The following is a 13625-nucleotide window of genomic DNA, read 5'->3' as shown; positions in this document are numbered from 1 at the left end:
CTTCTTCCTATCCCCTCGCGTATCCTTGTTGTCGAACCTCAAGCAACACAACAGGAACCTAAATCGTTTTTCAGCCATTACCAGATGGCATAATTCCTATTTCATTGGCTGTCCATGTATCTTGGGTGTTAGTATGGTTATCTTTTCTTGCAGCACATAAATACAGTATTCCTAACACAGCTTTTACTTCGTATGCGTCTGTCAGTTGAGCATCCCTATCTGTGGGATAATTTTTTTGCACTTCAGAAATCTTTGTATTTGTGTGAGCAACAATACTAGAAAGTAATTCACCATCGAAAAATAATTCCCAACTTTCCATCGGTTTCTGGCATTCTTAGCGGCTCCTTTCACTTTGGTAAATGAGTAACAATGTTTTGTCGTAGAGTACGAACATTTTTGGGGGACACACTTTTGACCGTTTTGTGGATTTGTTTCTTCCTAGAAAACATTCACAACATGATCGTCACTGTCACTCTCACTGGAGTCCGCATCTTGCTCATTGTTCGAATCTCCTTTTCTTGTTTCCACACTGTCTTCTTCCACATCACAGTAAATATCAAACTCATCATCCGATTAATCATTTTCCTCGAACAACAGCCGGAGTACAATTTCCCTCTCACGTTCATTTTCCAAATTGTAGGTCTTCTGCGAACTCATGTTGGATCTGAAGGTAAAAAAAAATACCTGTTAGCAACTACTACATTAAATAAAAAATTCAGTATATACCGTCAGTAACAGCAAAGGTCGCGTGGCGTCTGGTGGACTCCAGCGATGCAGCTCCGGAAACACTCTCTTCCCTCCAACACTGTTCGGCGACTAATGCGATATTGATGAGCTGAATACGTCTGTATTTAGTTAACTGAAAGGTAGATGGCACCACACGTCCGCCAATGTAACGGTTGAGTGAATGAAGTGCAGTTGGCGTCTGTCAGACCCTGCGCGACCACGCCAGGGTTAAAAGTGTATTTAGATTAAATAAGAAGTGTTGACGTTCTGCATCAGCGAAGAGCTCCAGGAATCTGTGGCACACTAAAAAACGCTCTCAAACTGACGGAATCTGCTTCTGTTCAAAGTCTTATTCATTTCAGAGCAGTATTTGTATTGTAATGCTGACCAACACGTGACACTTGACCATTGGTGATGGTGCATGTAGTATCCACAGTTTGGTCATCATGGAACATGTTTAAAATTTCGACCATTGTGGATGCTGGATCACTTGCGAGCATCGGCCCGAGAGCTCCTCTGACAAAATTATATCGAGGACAGCAAGTCACTGGTGAGACTGAACTTTTTTCTTTTTCGTTCTGACTTTGCAATAAACTCGTAATCCTTATGGTAATCCCCATCGGAATTTTCACTGGCAGTGTTATTTTCTTCTGTATTCTCTTCAAGATTATCTTCCGTCCAGAGCTCGTGGTCTAAGTGGCTAGCGTTGCTATCTGTGGATCACGAGGTCCCGTGTGCGATTCCCGGCCCGGTTGGGGATTTTCTCAGTCCGGGGACTGGGTGTTTGTGTTGTCCTCGTCATTTCATCATCATTCGTGACAGTAGCTAGATTGGACTGTGAAAAAATTGGACTTTGTACGGGCTCTGATGACCGCGCTGTTGAGCGCCCCACAAATCAAACCAAACCAAAAGATTATCTTCAGATTTTGAATGGGCTCGTTCTGGAATAAAGTCTTCATCAGGTTAACTCAAGACGTCTTCCGGCATCCGAAGAATGTGATTATGAGAGATTTGCTAAGGGTACATTTTTGAGAATTTATAGAGTTCACTTTATGAAAAGCAACAAGAAATAAATCCATCAAAATATATGACGTAGTATACCAGGCGGCGTACTGCCAGGACCTCAATTGGGCTTTTGTTTTTTAAATATTTCTTTAACGACCGCGCAATAAATATACAAAACCACTGCAGGAGACACACAACTCGAGAATTAATTGGTTCTTTCAGTTGCCGCAGTATCACCAAAAATCCCTCTCCTGTTTCCCGCTTGGTCTGTTGCGGGATTAGAGAAAAACGTCGGTGACTAGAAGTGATTTATTGGACTTCCATAAGGTACCACATTCCCGATTTTTGAAACAACTTCGTCTGGAGATTTCTTATTGTGTCGCTTGCCGTGGAACCTTTCTCAGCTTGTCTGACGGAACGTTGTGATGGCGTACGCTACCAGAGACTGTCGTCAGGCGTGACTGTGTCGCATGACAGGTCCCAGAGCGCCACAGAAATCCGGGGCATCTCGGGCGAAGATCTGGCGTGCCGGCCTTGGCGACTTATATCCGTCTTTCCCACCGCCCGTCCAAAGAGCTGCACGCCATGGCCGTGTGAAAACAGAAAGCAAGCTTATCAGAGGCCGCCAGATCTCGCGCTAGTACCCTTCCAGCGACCTCAGTCCAAACCGAGCTCCAAGGACTCTGTCTGATGAATAACGTCAAGGAACATATCAGATGAGCGTGCGTGCGCGCGCGCCCTCACACACACACACACACACACACACACACACACACACACACACACACACACACACACGTCCACAGTCAGTTTGACGCAGCTCTCCACGCTAGTCTGCCATGCTTTCTTCGTGTCGGCGTAATTACGGCAACCTGCATACGCCAAAATTTGCTCGCTGTAATCGAGCCTTCTTTCCCCGTACAATTTTTACCCAATACCCTTTTTCATTACCAAATAAACTATTTCTTGATGCCCCGGAGTGCTGTACCGAACTATCCCTTAGTTTAGTTAAGATGTCCCATGTAACTATACTCATGCTCATAAATTAAAGATAATTGCAGAATGTGGTACCATGGCCCTAATAGCATAGGCACATACGGAACACACACGACACAGATCTGTAAGTCCACGGTATTGGTGATAAGTTGAGAAAACCGTTCCGAAACACATGTTCTACAAAATACCACTGTTTCGTGCGCATGTACCCCGACATCAATATGGGATATGATCACCATGCACAAGTACACAGGCCGCACAACGGGTTTGCATACTCTGGATCAGGTAGTCGAGCAGCTGTTGGGGTGTAGTCTCCCATTCTTGTACCATTGCCTGTCAGGAGCTCCTGAAGCGTCTTAGGGGTTTGAAGACGTGCAGCGATACGTCGACCGAGAGCATCCCAGACGTGCTGGATGAGGTTTAGGTCTGAAGAACAGGCAGGCCACTCCATTCGCCTGATATCTTCTGTTTCAAGGTACTCCTACACGATGGCAGCTCGGTGGGGCCGTGCGTTATCATCCATCAGGAGAAAGGTGGGACCCACTGCACCCCTGAAAAGGCGGACATACTGGTGCAAAATGACGTCCCGATACACCTGACCTGTTACAGTTCCTCTTTCAAAGACATGCAGGGATGTACGTGTACCAATCATAATTCCACCCCACACCATCGAACAACGACCTCCATACAGGGGCTGGTATCTGGTTCCTGGTTCGGGCCAGATGAAAACCCGGCGGGAATCACTGTTCAGACTATACCTGGACTCGTTCGTGAACATAACTAGGGACCACTGTTCCAATGACCATGTACTGTGTTCTTGACACCAGGGGTCAGTGGAATGCACCTTGAAGGTCTCCGGCCGAATAAACCATGTCTGTTCAGTCGTCTGTAGACTGTGTGTCTGGAGACAACTGTTCCAGTGGTTGCAGTAAGGTCCCGAGCAAGGCTACCTGAAGTACTCCGTGGCTGTCTGCGGGCACTGATGGTGAGATATCGGTCTTCTTGTGGCGTTGTACACTGCGGACGTCCCGTACTGTAGCGCCTGGACACGTTTCCTGTCTGCTGGAATCGTTGCCATAATCTTCGAGATCACACTTTGTGGCACACGGAGGGCCCGTGCTACGACTTGCTGTGTTTGACCAGCCTCCAGTCGCCCTAGTATTCTACCCCTCCTAACGTCATCAACATGTGTTCTCTGAGCCATTTTCAAGTCACCATTAGCACGTCTGAAAACGTCTGCACCAACACACCTCTGCGTATGTGGACTGCTGCCAGCGCCACCGGCGACGAGCGCAGATTAAATGCGAATGGTCATACCCTGAGGTGATTTAAACCCACAAACCGCCCACCAGAGCGTTGTTTCACCATGTATCAGCATTATCCTTTAATTTATGACGATGAGTGTATTTTCCTCTATTGCCCCATTCGGTACCTCTTTATTAGTTACCCTATCTACTCTTTTGATCTTCAACATTCTTCTGTGGCACAACATTTCAGAATTTACTATTCTCGTGTCCGGAGCTCGTGGTCTTGCGGTAGCGTTCTCGCTTCCCGCGCACGGGGTCCCGGGTTCGATTCCCGGCGGGGCCAGGGATATTCTCTGCCTCGTGATGACTGGGTGTTGTGTGTCTTTCATCATCATTTCATCCCCATCGACACGCAAGTCGCCGAAGTGGCGTCAACTCGAAAGACTTGCACCAGGCGAACGGTCTACTCGACGGGAGGCCCTAGCCACACGGCATTTCCATTTCCATACTATTCTCGTCTCGACTGCTTACAGTCCATTTCACTTCCATTAGGATACACTATAAAGAATTTCTAATACATCCATTTCTACTCAAAGTTAACTCGCTTTTCTCTTTCAGAAAATCATTTTTGCTATTGCCGATCAGCATTTTATGTGTCTGGCCATCGTCTGTAATTTGGCTGGACAAATAAATAGCAAAGCTGGTCCATTACTTTCAGTGTTTCATTTTCTTATCTAATTCCCTCAATCATGTGATGAAATTCGACGATATGCCATTACCCTTTTTTTGTTTTTGTTACTCATCTCGTAATCTTTTATCTTCACAAACAGATCTTCCAAGTTCTTTGCCATCTCTGACAGAATTACTATATCATCTAAAAGTCAGTCTTGTAGTTTTCGTTTCTTCTCCTTAAACTTTCCCTTTTCTAAATTTTTCCACTGTTTCCTTCACTGTTTGCTCCACGTCCAATTCTTTTTCCGAAAGTTTGCCAAGTTTCTTGTATTACTTGCTTTCTATTTCTATCCCTCCATTTGTGTGTGTGTCTTTTTTCCTGCCTGTCTCCCTGTTTCTGTGCGTCTGCCTGTCTTCCCGTTTCTGTGCCTCTGTTGCTATATCTGTCTCTCTCTATTGCGATGTCTGTAGGTTCTCTCTCCCTCCTTCCCTCCCTGGCGGCCGTTACCACCCTCGTCCCACTCATCAGCGATCACAAAGCGCGATTCTTGAGTGTGTATTGGAATCATTTTTGATTCTCAAGAACAGGCCTCTCGATTCTGTCCAACACTAGGATGATATTTGAAGGCTAACTGGAGTTTACAATTACGCCGCTGCCACGTACACTCGGTCGGTTGCCAGCGTGCAGTAGAGTTGTGGCGATTCGTGAATGAGTCGTTCATTTGAACGACTCTAAATAAAGAATTGTAAGAATCGAATCGTGATACGGACGAATCGTCGTTCAAAAGAATCTGAAGAACGATTGCATGTTTCAGAGTCGTGACGATTCCAAGTTCCAACGATTCATTGATTCTTAGTACGCTGTGCTTCGAAGGCAACTTCCGAATTATGCCGAGTCGTGCCGAATGATAACGACCGACAGATGGCAGTCAAGTGGAGGATGCGTGTGAACAAAGGAAGCTCGGAACGAACAAACGAAGTTCGTGGGCCGTAGTATTACTCGTGAAAACCTAGCTGACTTGGCGGTTGCTGACGGGAACGAGCGTGAAGGCATTTCCCGTTTACTATCGGTACCATCTGCCACCGCGCCGACGTCAGCTTTCATCAATTAAGGCATTACACGTATAAATCGAGAATCACACTTGTAACGTCATATGCATGTTTACTCATAAATAAACTATTTTTGGCATATCTTATCATGACACAGTTCGATTCTAACCCCATTGACAATTTCAGACATGTCCTGCCATCTGTGAGTAAGATGTAGAACTTTTAGCATTCCGTAAGAATCGTGCCATCGCAGACTAGAATGAATCGTGAACGAATCGTAGGAATCGATTCGCAATGTGAGATCGAATCGGGAAAAAGAATCGTGTTGCCCAACTCTAGCGTGCAGTAGGGGTGCGCGGCAGTCGCAGAAACACTCACGGTCGAGCGTTTCGAGGCCGGCTTGACACGACACGAACCGCACAGTGGCAGCGTGACGCTGGTCGGAATTGGCGGGTCGCGCATGCGCACTAGCCGCGTCGTGTCGGGTGGCCGTGGTGCAGGAAGGCGGCGCGGGTCTGGCGTTCTTCTGGGCGCCAGCTGGGGCTTGAGACCTCCAGTCGTGGTGGAGGGGAGAGCCGGCTGGGCCCACGCACTCGTTCGCTCGCTCCGACTCCGAGTCGTCCGCCGCGCTCCACCGCCTGCTGTATCCGGGAAGGCGGACGGCCGGCTGCTAGCGCCGCTCGCGTGTTGCGTCCAGCAGGTACGACCACCTGCCCGTGGCCCGCGGTCGTGTGCACCCGTCATCGTGACTGCTCCTCTGGATCTTTCTCTTGTGCGACTGTCAAAGTGAATCTGTTTATTCTGTGGTGGTGAGAGCTGCACCTTCAACTCTAGAGGTAATTGGAAACCTACAAGCGCCGGTCAGTGCTGGAGTGCTCCCGTTGGTAGCGGGTATGGTTCAGTCGTGGTGATTAGAGATTTGTCGTCGAGGTTATGGGGTCACTGAAAATATGAGTGACTTTCTCCAGTCCGTCTTCATATTTAATTATCATCCATATTTCGCAGTTGATAATGTAGCTGCACGATATACATGGGCAGTACCAGTAAAAAGAGCTGCCTACCCTACTACATACGTACCACAAGGTAGAGTATATCGAAAAATATGAGACAGTACTTAAATACTGAGCAGTACACTCTCAACCTAAGGTTCGGATAAATGCCTCACCGCGTCAGTTTTGTGTGCAGTCTCAAGGTTTCGACGACTTCCTCCACTGAAATCTTGAGTCGTGTGGTACATCGTTTAGTTGGCCGAATTACGTCATCGAGACGTCATGGCGTCTATGACGGATGAAAAATGGTAGCGATATTAATTTCGTTAGATGGTGGCCGACAGCTTCTGTTGCCTCTTAGCTTCAAGCGCCCATCAAAGATATCGAAATAATCTCTAGTATCCGGCCGGGGTGGCCGAGCGGTTCTAGGCGCTACAGTCTGGAATCGCGCGACCGCTACGGTCGTAGGTTCAAATCCTGCCTCGGGCATGGATGTGTGTGATGTCAGTCAGGTTTAAGTAGTTCTAAGTTCTAGGGGACTGCTGACCTTAGAAGTTAAGTGCCATAGTGCTCAGAGCCGTTTGAACCAATCTCTAGTAGCGTATGGAAGTTCTGTGACTTCGTGGTGTCTCCATCATAATTTGGTGAACTACATAAAGTATCGCACGGCTTACAGTAACTCCTGATGATGTCGAAAGATTGGGACTGATTACAAATCTAATGCGACAAGAAATCGGTTAAGCGATTATCAAAGAATGTCGCCGCCAAAAATTGCGTTTTCAAACCCAAGGTTTGGTTTGAACACAGTAGCACTTTTCTTGGCACGGTCATATTATTTTGTGGTTGTTTGCCCTTTCCTTCCTCCGACCACCGACTTACTGACCCAGCTATGTATAGGAAGACCTACAGTTTGACATGCACTACAAACTACTCTGCAGCTTGACAGTTTTCATATTAAGATGTGAAAAAAGGGATGTGTCTACATTAAATTGTATGTCCGCTGTAAATGACTGTGTCAATGTGTTGGACGGTCGGAGGAAGGAAAGGGCACATAGCATCTGCGATAGGGTCGTGTCTAGTTGAGTACTGTGGTATTCAAACGTACTTTTGGATAGAGGCTATCTTTCCGTGCTAGTTACGTATAATCACCCCTTTGACACGCTCTGTTGGATGGAGGTTTTCTGTAATTTCACATGCATTAGTTCCTTCAGGTTGTCTTCTTTTCTTATCTCTTTGAATTCAGCAGGTAAGTTCCTTGGACCGTCTTCCATCCATTCGCCTCGGTACATGTCCCGCCTATATCATTATCATTGCAGCTATAATTTCATTTTCACCTTCAGTACGTTCCTTGATCCAACTGTTGTTTGCCTGCCACCTGTGTTTATTTCGAACAAGCACGCTCGATTGCTCGCTGGGCAAAACCTCAATTATTCATCCGTTCAATGTCCATGTCTCGCTCCCATAATTAAAAACCTACTAATGCATCGCTACAATCGGAAACGTGTTACGGAAACTCTGTTTAGTATCCGAGAAGTGTGTGTACTCGTATCTGATGGAGATGCCCTGCATTATTGTAAAACTGAGTGACTGGAGGTGACAGGTACTAAGCTATGAAGTCCACAACATATCTGTGGCAAAACTGTCTTCAGTCACGAAAATGTTATGAAGCTTGCTATCAGCAGACGAGGGACAGGACACTGATCTTCTACGCGTGGCTTCAGCTACCAGCGAGAGGAGTTAGCATTGTAGAGTGCTCGTCTTATGCAAGTAACAGTTAAAGATTCCCCCACTGAGGGTATAGGCGTTCTCTTGTTCAGGCGACGTCGTGAAACGTGACAAGCCTTTCAAATTTTTTTATGACTATCCACTCATATTGCACATTTAGTTTGTTCAGGACACCGTAATGCGCGTAACCCAGAACACTGCGTAGTTGGAGAGAACGGATTACGTGACATCCATGGAAACCTAACTTAACCCCACTGTCTTCCGTCTCGTGTTGACAGTTTACTCAAAATCTGCTGTCGTAGCATTTATTGCACGAGTACAGTACCATATGAAAAAGTACGCACATAAACCACATGTTTCAGAAAGTGTTAAGCGAAAACACTTTTAACATCTCGTGTAACGTTGTTAACCAAATGTAAAATGCGGAAAGATGACAGGTGTAATGAATGCGTGGTTTTACCGGACAACTGTACGAGATAGTCTCATCCCAGTAACTAAGCTTTTCCACAGCCACGTTCCTATAAATAGGAAGTAAATTCAGGATTTGCCGTACTGTCGGACGACGACATAATTAGAATCGGAACACAAGCTGTAGTTGGGGGAGGGGGGTGGGTGAAGATAGAAATCGCCCGTGTCCTTTAAAACTAACCATTCCGGCATTTGCCTTAAGCGATTTAAGGAAACCACCGAAAAATTATTTGAATAGCCGGACAGGGTTTGTAATTGCTACTTCCCGAATACGTCAGTGGATGCCGATCCGACCGTACCACTCCTACTAAGACTGTGACAGTGTACGTTAGTGTATTACTACTACTACTACTACTACTAATTCTTGGTGAACTGACCTCTTAAGATCACGCAAAACTTCTGCTTCAGACGGTCGCTATGTTGTCGCTTTTGTTCTACCGTCTACGTTCTTCGTGTTTTTGTAGTTCTTCTTTCGACTTAACATCCTTTCAGTCTTCTTGTTCTGTTTCGATATTTTTCCCATTCCAGCATGAGGACTTCCGGGATGTTGGACCTCTCAAGGTCTTCTCTAGCTTCTTTAATCCACGTTGTGGTATGTTCCTGTTCCAGAGGTAAATATTTGTTAGGATAGTGTACTTTCGTCCGTTCCAAACAAGTGTCCACGAAATACCAGCCTCTTTTTACGTGTGGTCTCAGATCTCCACATTCTGGTAGACTCCTTTATTGCTCCAAAGTTCCCAGCCGGACCAAGTCTTGATTGCACCCATTATCTTTCACAGATTCTCCTTTCCAGGCTCTTCAATTTCTTATATACAGATTGTACTGGATTGAGAGGCATTCACTGGCACATAGGCAATCTATTTTGACCGCAGTATTGTGGTCTCTGAGTTTGGTATTGCAGAACACACACTTTTTGTTGTAAAAGGTTTTAGCCAGCCTGTATGCTCACAAAATTTTTGAGACCGCATCGCATATTATTGATTTTTATTATATGCGAGGAATAGAATCGATGAAGCACAGTCACAATTTTTAAGATAATTCACATTTCCGTGCATCTGCTTGAGTTCAGGATTTCAGTTTCTTGCATAATATTTCAGCTATTGATCTAATAGTCTTCAGTAGCTTTTGAGAGTCGGCAGGACGACGGTTCAAATCCATTGAGATTCAGGTTCACTACGATTTTGACTGAAGCAAATTCCTAGATGGTTCCTTTGAAGAGGACACTGCCGATTTGCTTTCTGTCGCTCTCCAGTTCCGATTATTTGCGCAATCTCTAATGATGTCGTCGCCGGCGTTAAACACTAATACTGTGAGCTATATTCCGAGCCACAGGCATAGGTTTGCTCGATCACTGGATTCCTTGCTTCTCTCGTTGTTGAGCGAGTCAGTCTTAAGGAAATCGCACACGTGTGAAAGGCCGACAAAACGTGAATCATCAAATACAGGAAAGAAAAATGTTGCTGGGGTATTGGAGTAGATAAGGTGCAAGCCTCATCTTCGAAAAAAGTCGTGATTCAAATTTCCATCTTGCATCGTGGTTTAGCTGCTCCGTTTGACAGTTTGTCTCGCCCATGCCGTAGTGTGTGTGGAATTGTGAGCAGTCTGTGAAACAGATAAGAATAAAACATCCGTTGTTAAATTAACCGTGCAGTTGCCCTCGAGCTAATGAAAATTTAACGACCTCCTATTTCCGACTTAGCACGTGGGTGTTTCTACGTGGTAGTATAAAGCACCGACTCGTCCAGAAGTTACCTTCAGACGAAATTTAGCCGAAATCTTATGACAAGTAATTCCGTGGAGTAAAAGTACATTAATGGCAAAGTGTGCTGACCATGTTCAGTAGTCATGTATGACTAAGAACAAAAGCCAAGTATCAGCTATTTCTCCATTGAACATGCACCCGCAGCAGTGACAAATATTGTTTTAAATGATTGTGTACAGCTTGCAGCTGTCGTATTTTCATTACTTTTCTACTATCGTACAACACTGATCTTGCGGCAGATGCTTGACAATCGCCCGAGACCGAAAATGCACAGTAGTACAAAGAAAGAAAAAATGACTGCAGGCGGTTCCATATCAGCCGTTTTATTGTTCGTGTTGTAAATGGACGAATGTTGGTAGTTCAGGGTGTAGCGTCGGAAGCAAACTACTAAGACTTCCGGCCTGCTCAAAGTACTTAAACGTTTTTAGAGAACGTATAGAATCGGCACCATCGCCTGATAGTACGGTGTACGATACAGCTACTCATCGTGGGATTACGCACACAGTTACATGCACGCCCAGTTTACAGTATCCACTATTTTGTAAGTTTTATGATGCGAGAATAGCCGTGACGGAGAGAAATCAGCATAAACTCATGAACAGTGTTAATTGCTGATCGCCATACCATTCAGTCTAAAATAATGAGAAATTTAAATGGCGCCTTGGCGTTGTCACACGAGCAAGTTCGGGAGTCTCTGGCGCCTGTCGTGTGGAGGTGACTGAGGAAGTTTCCACAACGGAAGTACATGTATATTTGATTTTAAGACTTCTACCTCGCCATGTGTGTTTCCACTTCAGTTCTTACTCGAATAAGACCTGAGTGGATAGGATATAAGATGCGGTATGACAATAGTAAGAATAGTATTTCTGAAAAGTGTTACGAAGTCTTCGTGAAGGCATTTGTCTTGAGTGTAGCCTTGTACGAAAGTGGAGGTGGACGATTGACAGTTCAGACGAGAGGAGCACAGAAGCTTTTGAAATATGGCGCTACAGAAAATGAAAATCAGCTGGGTAGCCGGCCGGAGTGGCCGAGCGGTTCTGGGCGCTACAAGAATGGTTCAAATGGCTCTGAGCACTATGGGACTCAACTGCTGAGGTCATAAGTCCCCTAGAGCTTAGAACTACTTAAACGTAACTAACCTAAGGACATCACACACATACATGCCCGAGGCAGGATTCGAACCTGCAACCGTAGCGGTTGCGCGGTTCCAGACTGTAGCGCCTAGAACCGCTCGGCCACTCCGGACGGCCCTAGGCGCTACAGTCTAGAACTGCGCGACCGCTACGGTCGCAGGTTCGAATCCTGCCACGGGCATGGATGTGTGTGATGTCCTTAGGTTAGTTAGGTTTAAGTAGTTCTAAGTTCTAGGGGACTGATGACCACAGCAGTTAAGTCCCATAGTGCTCAGAGCCATCAGATGGGTAGATTTCGTAACTAATTAGGTGGGTCCGAATAGAATTGATAGAATTGGGGAGAAAAGAATTTTATGACCCGATTTGACTAAAGGATGTGATCCGTTGACAGGACATTTTTTACATCTTTGCAACTTGTGCCGATACGTACCGTGGTTGCAAGAAATAATTATTAGGAACGTCATCAAATGTTGATTTTTCCCACACACTGATACACCCATTAAGCGCTGAAAACACTGACAAGAAGACGGGACAGGTAATAGGGCATTTGTTATTAAATCAGGAGACAGTTTGCATGGTACTTCAGGGAGCTGTATAGAGCAATGACTGCAGGAGAAGACAGAGATTGGAATACATTCAACAAAGAATTGTGGATGTTGAGTGGAAGTGCTTGAGATGAAGAGATTGGCACAAAAGAATGTGTGGCGGGCCTCATCAGAAGAGTCAGAGCACTTTATTATTATTATCGCCATTGTTATGATATTGGAGCCGTTTGACTGTGAGCGGCGGGACGTTCTTCCTGTAAGTGTACCCCATCTGTCTACGTCTGAAGTAAATCACATGAGAATGTTTTCTAAATGTTTGCGTTGTAAGCATCTGAGGCGAGACATGGATAACAGTCCAGTATTCGCGTAGGTGCGAGAAACCGCCTAAACCGGCCGTGGTCGTTAATCCGCTGGGGCCGGCGCATCTCGCAGGGTTTTGGAAGGGGCACTTCAACGCGCTTTACTATCCGGAGGGGACAGACCAGTCAGAATACCGATGACAAAAAAAGATTATTTTTATTGTGGTATAGCATGATAGTGGCAAAGGGGGAAGTTAGGTAATTCCTAAATAATGTCAAAAACTGCCCAAGGAGGAATGTAAACGGCTTAAGACATGTTTAATGAGCAAGTCATCGTCTTGGGATAGCAGGTCGAACCTTACAGTAGAGGCGGCCACTGCTGTACTGTTTCTTCCACGTCGTGCATTCCGCCCTTTACGTGACGATCCGCGTATTTAAAAAGGCAGCCATAGGTCAACCATCATAAGATAATACGACGTTGAGGCAATTTCGGTAATTCTGAAATTCTGATTCTAAACTCGCTTTCCTATCCTGTGATTTCCTTCAAGAGCACAAGCATGCTAGTGGAATTAGTACCGGTTTTGTACGCCGATGTCACGCTTTAGCTCTGTAATGCAAATTTTCGTAATACGCAAGTATAAATACGACCACCACGTGTGGCATGTTAGCTATGCAAATACTGGAAAAAAAATCGCAGCTGCTCGGTTGGCTTGTCAGTCAACCACGGCACTGAAAACTTGACTTAGGTTGCGGTTAGGTTAGGACCTAACAGCACAGCTTAAATTGTTGCGAGAAGGAGAAAAAAAAAACCAATGTCATGTGCCTTGTGGTGTGATTGGTTGACGAAGTTTCACGGCTGGATGACAGAAGCAGACCGAGCAGCCGCCATGATTATTTCATTGTTTCCGAAGCTAACATGCCATATATAGTGGGTTTCGTATTACGACATACACTGAATTAAAGATTTCTCCAAAACGCAGTATTTCGAGTACTGTTGGCTGTGCTAAA

At 45.5% G+C, this 13625-nt stretch overlaps 1 protein-coding gene across 4 annotated transcripts in view; it reads left to right on the top strand.

The window, feature by feature from the left end:
- LOC126106762 (glycogen synthase kinase-3 beta) overlaps nt 1–13625 on the top strand; it is a 323063-nt gene that overhangs the window by 112813 nt on the left and 196625 nt on the right. Inside the window, exon 1 of one of the 4 annotated variants that reach the window (XM_049913136.1) lies at nt 6337–6532. The exons of the other annotated variants lie outside the window; for them this stretch is intronic. The gene's annotated coding sequence lies outside the window, so the exon portion shown is untranslated. Of the gene's footprint in view, nt 1–6336; nt 6533–13625 lie in introns of those variants that run through there. 4 annotated transcript variants of the gene reach the window in all.

Source organism: Schistocerca cancellata, chromosome 10 (assembly GCF_023864275.1).
Source record: "Schistocerca cancellata isolate TAMUIC-IGC-003103 chromosome 10, iqSchCanc2.1, whole genome shotgun sequence".
Taxonomy (NCBI): Eukaryota; Metazoa; Arthropoda; class Insecta; order Orthoptera; family Acrididae; genus Schistocerca; species Schistocerca cancellata.
This window is presented reverse-complemented; position numbering and strand designations above follow the sequence as displayed.